This window comes from Gavialis gangeticus, unplaced genomic scaffold (genome assembly GCF_001723915.1).
Source record: "Gavialis gangeticus isolate Ggan-Ray unplaced genomic scaffold, GavGan_comp1, whole genome shotgun sequence".
Classification (NCBI taxonomy): Eukaryota; Metazoa; Chordata; order Crocodylia; family Gavialidae; genus Gavialis; species Gavialis gangeticus.
In genome coordinates, this window is record NW_017729034.1 from 96,039,260 (window position 1) to 96,048,225 (window position 8,966).

An 8,966-nucleotide genomic window follows, 5' to 3' on the forward strand; every position below is an offset into this window, starting at 1 on the left:
GGTATCACATCACCCCCAACCCCCCCACCCCGAACAAAAGTACAGTGTTTACATTTGTTTCCTGCTGCAGCACCTTGGGCCTCAGAAAACAGCTTGGAGGGCTGCATGGTGGCCCATGGGCTATGTGTTGGACAAGCCTGCAGTAGAAGAATTGCTCTATTTTTCGTATGTATTCAAAAAAGAATGAAAACTAAGACCTGACATTTTCCAAGGGGTGCAGGTGCCTTGAGTCTAAGAAGGTTGAGAACAGCCTGTCTACTTGTTGCTCCTTAAAATTATGTTCAGACAAATTGGGCCTGATCTTGTTATTTCCCATTGGTATAAGACAGCATGGTGTACAGCTTCAACTTAGTTGGCAATGATACATTCATTTTCTTTATCCTGGAACAAAGGCATCAATCTTCGTGAAGGCGTGTCATCCTGAAATGTACACAGTGACTTCATTTCTCAATTAAGTAAGAATTAGAATCAAATTTGGCTGGATCCCAGGCCATCTGCTTTCAAGTTGGTACTTGCTCCATGAGAACTCGGGGTGTGGTAGTTGTTTGTCCTTCACAAGCGAAGATGACTGCATCCAGCGTGGGAGGGGGAAGTGAGAAAGGAAGCGGGAAAGAGAAAGGGAGAGGAAAATGGAGAAAAAAGAGAGAGGAAAGAGAGAGGAGCGGGGGTGGAGGCTAGGTCACTTGGGTACACAGGTGATTTATAAGCCCAATATTTGCCTTGAACAATCTGCTGCAGCAGGAGCAGGAGAGCGACGAGGACTGGACACGAGAGGTCCTTGTTTTCCTGGCCACATACTTCCTCATTGCCTCTGCCATGTGCCGCTGCTTGTGTGCTAACCCTGAGTGTTTTCATGTCTAACTATTAGAACCCTGATTGATGGGCCCTGGAAGTATAATCCATAAATGCAGATCAAGTTTCTAAGGTTCTCAGTAAAGAAGTCATCCAACTCTTCATGTACAGGTAGCCAGTTTAGGAGGAAGATGAAAAGAAAGTGGTTCCTACCTTTTGTATGGTAACGAAGTGGTTAGAAACCTCATCCCAGAATTGGAAGGTCCAGGTTCAATGCCCTTCAGCTTGAGAGGGTCCATACCTACATTACTCACCCAGGAGAATACCTTCATTCCCAAGCTATAGGCTGGGCTGATGCATCCACAGTTTTGGAAGCAAGGACTTAAAGATAGGAATCTTTCCCCTCAGTGGCAGGCCCTAATCCTGGGCTTCAGAGCAGCAGTATATGCTAGGTTTGATTTGCATGCTTAGGCAGAATTTGGGTCTGCCTAATTTGTAAATCCTAAATGGCCCTATATGCCTAAAACATTAGTTCCTAAGACATTTGTCTCAGCCAAGACATTGGCACTCCTGGGCATGTATAGTAGCTGGTCTCAGACACCTAAAAAGTTAGAGGAGGCTTTTGTGGATGGCTTACTTAGACTTAAGTGCTTAGAGTAAAAGTGGGGCATCTCAGTCCTTTTATGGGAGCTGATCTTCTTGTGTTTCTCAACCAAATTACAGCCCCTCTGACCCAAAATCCATTATTGGCAGTGTAATCACATATGAGATGTCTTTGGTCTTGTGTGGCTAATGATCTAATTGTATCTGACACTTAGATAGCCCCTGCAAGTTGTCCTCCACCAGCCTGATCCTTGTGTGACTGGCCTTTGCCTGGCTTATCTAGAACTTTCACCACACCAAAGCTCTCCACTTTAAGTTTCCTGTTCATTGAACTAAGCCTTTCTTGGAGTCGATCTGTGTTATCTCTAATTGTGGTCACGAGAGACAGGAAGTGGAGTGCACAAGTAAAGAACAGAAAACTGTGGAATTGCTTTTGGTAGACTGCTTATCCTTGCTGCAGGGAGTGGCAAGGGAGGAAAAGGCTCAACCTCAGACTCTGAAGCTCAGCAGGGCTCCTGAGCTTCTCCTGGATTGCCACCATAAATCGCACTTAGTGGTTTACAATGTAGATAGCTGGCAGTATGTCCCTGAAAATGGCTACATGGTCAACTGTGACATTTACCTTACCTTAGTTCATCCAGGCAAATGTATGGGCAAGTGTCAGTATTTTCCATAAGCTAAATAATAATAATAATAATAGTCAAATAAGAGGCATGCATGATTATTTGTATTCTTATTTTTAAAGTGTCAAATCTGAGTTTGAGAATTTTTTTCTCTTACTTGGAAGAAATGGGTGGCTAGAAGACTTTCAATTTTCCAGGCCCTAACTTCTATTGCAGTATTATCCCTTGGAGTTTAAATCCTTGAGCTTCAGTTTCCCAGCTGTAAAAAAGAAGAAATGATACTAACTAAAGGCTCTATCCTGCAATAAGGTACACAAGAGAGGGTCCCTACAGGGGAACACATGGGCAAAACACATTGCAGGACCAAAGTCAAAACAATGCCTATAACCTCTGGTACTACTATATCCCTCATTACTGCATGTATCTCACAAGATCCCTGTGATGTAGGGAAGGACTACTGTCCCTCTTTTATGGCTGCCAACCAGAGGCACAGATAAACTAAATGATTGTGATTTTGGGATGTAGTCTCTGAATGTCTGGGGTCATGCAAAGAAGTACATCTTTTCCTTCCAGTTACTGGAAGTTGATGAATATTATTGGATACTGGTAAATTATTTCTGTGTCTTAAGTAAAGTTATTAAAAGGCAGCATTGGTTAACTGAACTCTAGTTAATCAACTCCTGGTTAAAATGAAGCTCCAAAGTATCTCCTAGATTTGTGATGCCTTTTACTGTGTCCTCTGGGATCTCTAAAGTTGGAGAACAGTTACTAGTTGGCTTACTAGAAACTAGCCAAATGAAGGGGATAGACTGCCTACTAACTTGCTGAAGGAGGCAGGTTGCACTCTAGGTTCCCATCCCTTAGGAGTATGACCCATTAGTACTCCTCCTTCCTTTCAACCCCTTTCACCAGCTTTCTAGGCAGAGATTTCTTAGAGCAAGGCCTGTTTTTGTTCACATACCCTTATGACTGTCATCCTCTTTCCTGTATCATATTTTTTCAGCAATAGGACCTGGTAATAGGAATTGGAGTACTTTTTCCTAGAAAGAATGTACATGTACAGGCTTGGTAGGGAACGGAACCAGTAGATGGCACTGCATCTCTACAATATTTGGGATTCACACAACCTCTTTGTCAATAGCATGGATGAAATGAATAACCCAGCTCCTTATTTGTCAACTGTCTGTTTTCAATCTGTACTGTGTAAAATCTGTGGCTGTGTAATGGACTCTGCATTTATGAGATTTCCTTCTCTAGTCTTTGACTGCTAGATTCAATCACTTACCAGTGACACTTTCTGAATGGAATAATAAATTTAAATGGCTTGGCTGTGCAGTTCTTTTATAGAACTAGTTTTCTCCCTTCATTGTTATGACTAGAAAGACCTAGGACAATCAAACCCCATGATGAGATGCTTAATTTAAAGATAATATCCCTACAATACTGGTAACTTTGTTCCTGACCAGGGCTCCTATGTGCTGCCATAATATGAATAATAATAAGTGGGCGGATCTAGGATTTTGAAAAGGGAGATGAAGATGGTGAAGTGCATCATCACATATAAAACAACACATATTTTTCTTCAGTTAAAAATAAATGACAAACTTTACTAATATACTAGGGGCCTAGGGCTGTATTATTCAGTCTAAGATTGAAGCAAAAACAAATACAGCTTAATTGGAATGAGTTAAAAACAATCTTCAAGGCTGTGAAATTGGAGCTTCAGGAGCAACTAACAGACAGTAGAGTTGTAGAACATAAGGTGACTTGATTAGTGGAACATTATGTCCATTAAAATGAGGATAGGATTGTTAATGCCTGTGGAATGAAGAGTTTAGAATGGATCAGGTAGACTGTACTAAGCCATGAAGTCAAGTGACTCCCTCAGCCCTGCCTGGTTAGAAATGCTGCTGCCACTGCCAAGTAGTTGGTTTTAAACTTTGGGTCTAGGGCCAGACATTCAAAAAGCTTGAGCTTGAATTGATTCAATCTTTGCAGGTGAGGCCAGGGGTGAGCAAAATACAGCCTGCAGGCCAGATTCAGCCAGTGAGGCCATTCTGTCCAGCCCACAGGGCCCCTAAAAAATTTAGAAAATTAATATTTATCTGCCTTCGGTTCCTGTCAAAAATGACAGGAACCAAGGGCAGTAGGACCCAGGGGAAGCCCAGTGGGCTCCCATAACAGCAGGGCCTGCCCAGCCCCCCCCCCCCGGCTGGAAGCCCCAGCAGGGGCTTCTGGCCTGAGACCACGTGGCTGCCCTGGTGGCCCTGGAATCTCAGGTAAGGCTGGTGTGGAGGGCAGGGGAGGACCCCAGGCAGCGAAGGAGCCCGGGGAAAAGTGGCCTGGGGCAAAGCTGAGTGCAGGGGGGGAAATGCAGCCCTTCCCCCACCCCATGGCTGGTGCCCCATGCTGCAGCCACTCGCAGCCTGCCTGGGGCTGCCTCTGTCTGCTCTGGACAGCCCCGTGGGCTGCGAGTGGCTGCAGCAGGGAGCGCCAGCAATGGAGCGGGTGAGGGGCTCCTTTCCCCCTCCTCACACTCAGCACCACCTTGTAACCCAGCCCCACTGCCAGCCTAGGCCCCGTGCCAGCTCCAGGCTCGCCCATCAGAGCTGTGCATGGCGACAGTAGCTGCGGCCCCCCCGCTTGCTGTGCTGGGCAGTGTTTGCCACTGCCTACCTAAGGTTTGCCTTACCTTACTTGTGGTAAGTAAAATATAATTTCTTTATCTGGCCAGGATCCAAATAGGCAAAAAAGGGAGAATAATATGGATTAAAACACAGTAAATGTTCTAGAATATTTTAAAGCAGCAAAAAAACTTTATTTCCATTTGGGTTTGAATTGTACATATGAGGTTTTCATAAGTTTCTATTTTTTCTAACGCTGTTCAGATATTGTTATTTTTTTTCTCCTAGAGAATGTTGCCTAGTGTAGTGGTACTTAGAAGGAGTAGGTGTTTGGGCTTTTTTTTGCAGCGTCAGAAAATAAATCCTACCATTGTACATTTATTATGAGTGTGTGATTCATCTGCAACACAATTATAGTGGGCAAAAATGTCATTGTGGGGAGGGAGAGAGCCTTATTTACAAAGAAAATGGCTACTACTGTGTTTGAAAACCCAAACATTTGTAACTGATATTAAAATTTGGTTCTAATTCACCACTGCCTTACTCCACTCTTAAACTGGTATGACACCGTTAAAACTGAGGGTGCTGGGCTGGTGTGAAGATAGTTACACAGTGATATGCTATTTCCTCTGTCTATCTCTTGATTGTCTTGGTGTGTTAATTTAGCCAAGTGGTTTAGCAGCTACAGCCAGCTCTGACAATAGACTTGTGGCTGTGCATTGTCAGGTAACTGATATCTATAAGGAGTTGCTGTATTTGTTTTCATGTTTATTTGATTTTATTTCTGTGGTTAAGCAAAGTCTAGGGAAACATGCCGTGTGGCCTCTAACTGGTGCAATTTGAGTGAATTGCTACTACTGAGTACTATGGCCAATCTCATCTGTGCAGCAGACTACTGATGGCTGTAGGGAGGCTATTGTAAACCTAAGTCTGTCCTGCATCTGCTCCAGGTTATTGTAAAAGCATAGCAGTATTGGGTCAGGCAGTCAAGGAATTGGTGCAAAGATGACTTCGAGATCTGTGGTCTGTGCTCACAAGCGCCCCCTACAGGCATTAGGTTGATAGTGGAAAACTTGGTCTCCTGGTAGAAATTGCCAGTGTACAAGCATTCGTTCAGTTTCTCCCAGAGGAAGCCTGCCCCATTTGGGAGAAAGATCTTCCAGGTTTACTGGAAGATCTCCCCTGTGAAAGTTTCTCTTGTTGGAATGAATGTCTGTACACTTGATTTCTCCATAATTAGGACGAGTTGAACAGCAGTCTCCCCTGTGCTTTCCCCAGACTGGAGTCCCCCAGTCTGGGGAGGGGAGGGGGCATTTCTCCGCAGCTTGACTCCTCCTGATAACAGAGAAGTTGAGCTACTTCTGCCCCCCTGCACATTCCAGAGACTGGAGGACTTTGGTCTGGAGAAAGCACAAGGACATTGTCCTGCTGCTCCCTCCCCTCCCAGAGACTAGGAGGGAAGGGAAGGAGCATCCGTTGCTGTCTGCATGTCCCTCAGCCTAGAGACTCCCCGTTTTGGCGGACATGTGTGGAGCATTATCCCACTGCTCCCTCTCCTCCTTAAAACCACTGTTTCACTCCGTCCTGGGGACTGGGAGATCGGAGAAGCAGTGGCTGCTTCCCTTGCCTTCCCTGACCAGCTGCGGGAAGGTGCAGTGAACAGAGGAAAAAGGGCAGCTGCAAGCTGGAACGCCTGTATGCTGCCTCTCCCAGCAAGATTTCTAGCGTTGGACATGAATGCCTGTTCATACCTAAGATTGCTTCAGGATTTTAGTACTGTTTCAGCAATCAGTGTGAAGAGGACTATAATGTGATGCAAACCATGTTTTAAAAACCAGAGCAGCTTTAGGACAAGGCAGACTGAAAACAGAACCGCTGAGAAATAAAAGGTGGTGCCACTGAGTATCACAACCCCATGTTCTGTAGAAGAGAGGCATAAACTTTTAGCACCAAGGTAAATTTACTATAGCCTTTGTCGAGAAGCTATCAGAGAGACTTTCAGCAGCCTGAAAGAAATAAGATTTCCCTGAAGTGCATGGGCTGCTGGGAGGTAGTTTCTAGTGGGGGAGGAGAAGTTGGTTTTTGAGAATTATCTTTGATAAATCAGTGATGGGGCGGGGATGCCTTTTAGATCTCATCTGTTGGGGTTATGCAGTGAAAGTGCCCTAGCATAACGAGAGCTGCTTTTCTAACAAAAAGATGAAACAAACAACTCAGGGAAGCAGTCTGAAGCACACATGACTCATTGCTGAAACAAAATTGGACAAGATAAAACAAGACATTAAAAGGAAAAACTTACTGCGGCCTAAGAAAGTAATTGATGGTTGCTAGAAGAAGCTAAGGCCCACCTAAGCATAAATATGCATTAGTAGTATTGAGGTGAAGTAGCTGCATGGTTTTGTAATGGGGGGGGGACCAAATGAGGATGTTTTCAAGGCTTGTCAGCAATTTGTGGCATTGACAATTTTCCTTGTTGTACTGTAACTCCATAGAATAGGAGAATGGAAATTTTAAACATAAGCCATGGTGTCCATAAATTCTGTACCAAACCCATCTTTCTGGGTCTTTCCACAATTGCACAATTCACTCTTTATTTTGGGGGTTGGAATGGAGTCATCTCTTTTCCTTTTCTGCAGCTTAGAGACATTTATCAACATGTTTTATATTTCCTGAACAGTATACACTGAGCAACAGAATGATTAAATACATAGAATTTATTTTAAGCATAGAGCATTCCTTACAAATATTTCAGTGGCTGGTATATTAAACACCAATTAATTTTGGTACAAGTGAGTTTCTAGTCATCAGCACCTAAAAGCATGTAATAACAATCTTTGAACTGATGGAATTAATGACACAAACCTCACCCTGAGGAAAATGCTATGGATCTTGCATTTCAGGTGAATGCAGTGAGATGTGATCTTTAGAAACAGTCCTTGCACCAATCCCCCCCCATCAAGGGATTAATGCAACTAATTCCTTTACCTGTAGTATCAGGCACTCTGTAATGGTTGATCTTTTTTTCCCTTTTCAAATACTTGTCATTACACAATTGAGCTTTCAGTTCACTCACCTTAGGATGCTTTTTATGCTCTTCTGTTTTCCCTGTGTTAGCACATACAGCTGCTGTTTTGAATGTCTAAACCTAAGGGCATGGCTTCTCTTTGATCTTCAGTGTCATATACAGATTATATTTACTTTTCCGCATAGAGATCACAGGGGTTGATTTTCAGAGATATCTTCTATGATTTTGCAGAATATCTTCTATTCTGACTCATGACAATGAGAACTACACGTATTTGGCTTTTCTCAAAAATAAGAATCTGGTAGGAAATCTGGAGATAGGCAACCCTTTTGAATAATTTGACTTAGAAATGAAATGCAACTATTGCTCTCATCCAACTAATTTCACTAGCAAATCACCAGATACTGTTTAAATTAAAACATTAGATCTTATTATTGGAAAACATTGCTGATGGGTTAGTTAGTTACTATGTTAACAGTAAAGAATAATTTAGGTACCAAGCAGTCACCTCAGCCCAAGTGTTTCTGATCTGTGTAGTATAGACTTTCTTTGTGAGAACAGTTGCTCTATTATGCTACTTCCTCTCAGTGGGTGACATTCCCCCAGACTGGCCAACTGGAGACTGGTGGCACAGAAGGGGTGCATTGTGGATTTAATCCATTTTAATACCCTAATCTGAATAGTGGGCATGCCACTGACTAGCCTGTAATTAAGGCTATGGACAAACATAACTGTTGACTGCTTTAATTGAGCAGTGGAAGCTGCCACTTGGGCACACCAGCAATTATGAAGTAACTTATATTTGCAAATTTATGTAGCTAGAAGTTAGCTAAATCTATGCATCTTCACCTTGAGTGAAATAGGGCTACCGTTGCCAGGGCTTTACTATGCTTGTATCATGACAGGATCTTGTAAAGACAACAGTAACATTGTGATGGTTTGTACTCTATCAATTTTCATAGATTTCATATATATTAGGGCTGGAAGGGACCTTGGGAGATCGAGTCCAGTCCCCTGCTCCAAGAGCAGGAAGTCAGCTAGGGTCAAAGGATGCCAGCAAGATAAGCATCCAAACACTTCTTAACAGAGTCTAGAGTAGGTGCTTGCACCACCTCTGGAGGGAGTCTGTTCCAGGCCTTGGGGGCTCGGACAGTAAAGAAGTTTTTCCTTATGTCCAGCCTAAAATAGTCTTGGAGGAGTTTGTGACTGTTGAACCTTGTCATCCCTTAGGGTGCTCTGGTGAACAGGTGTTCCCCCAGATCCTGATGCACACCTCTGATGTACTTATAGGCTGCCACC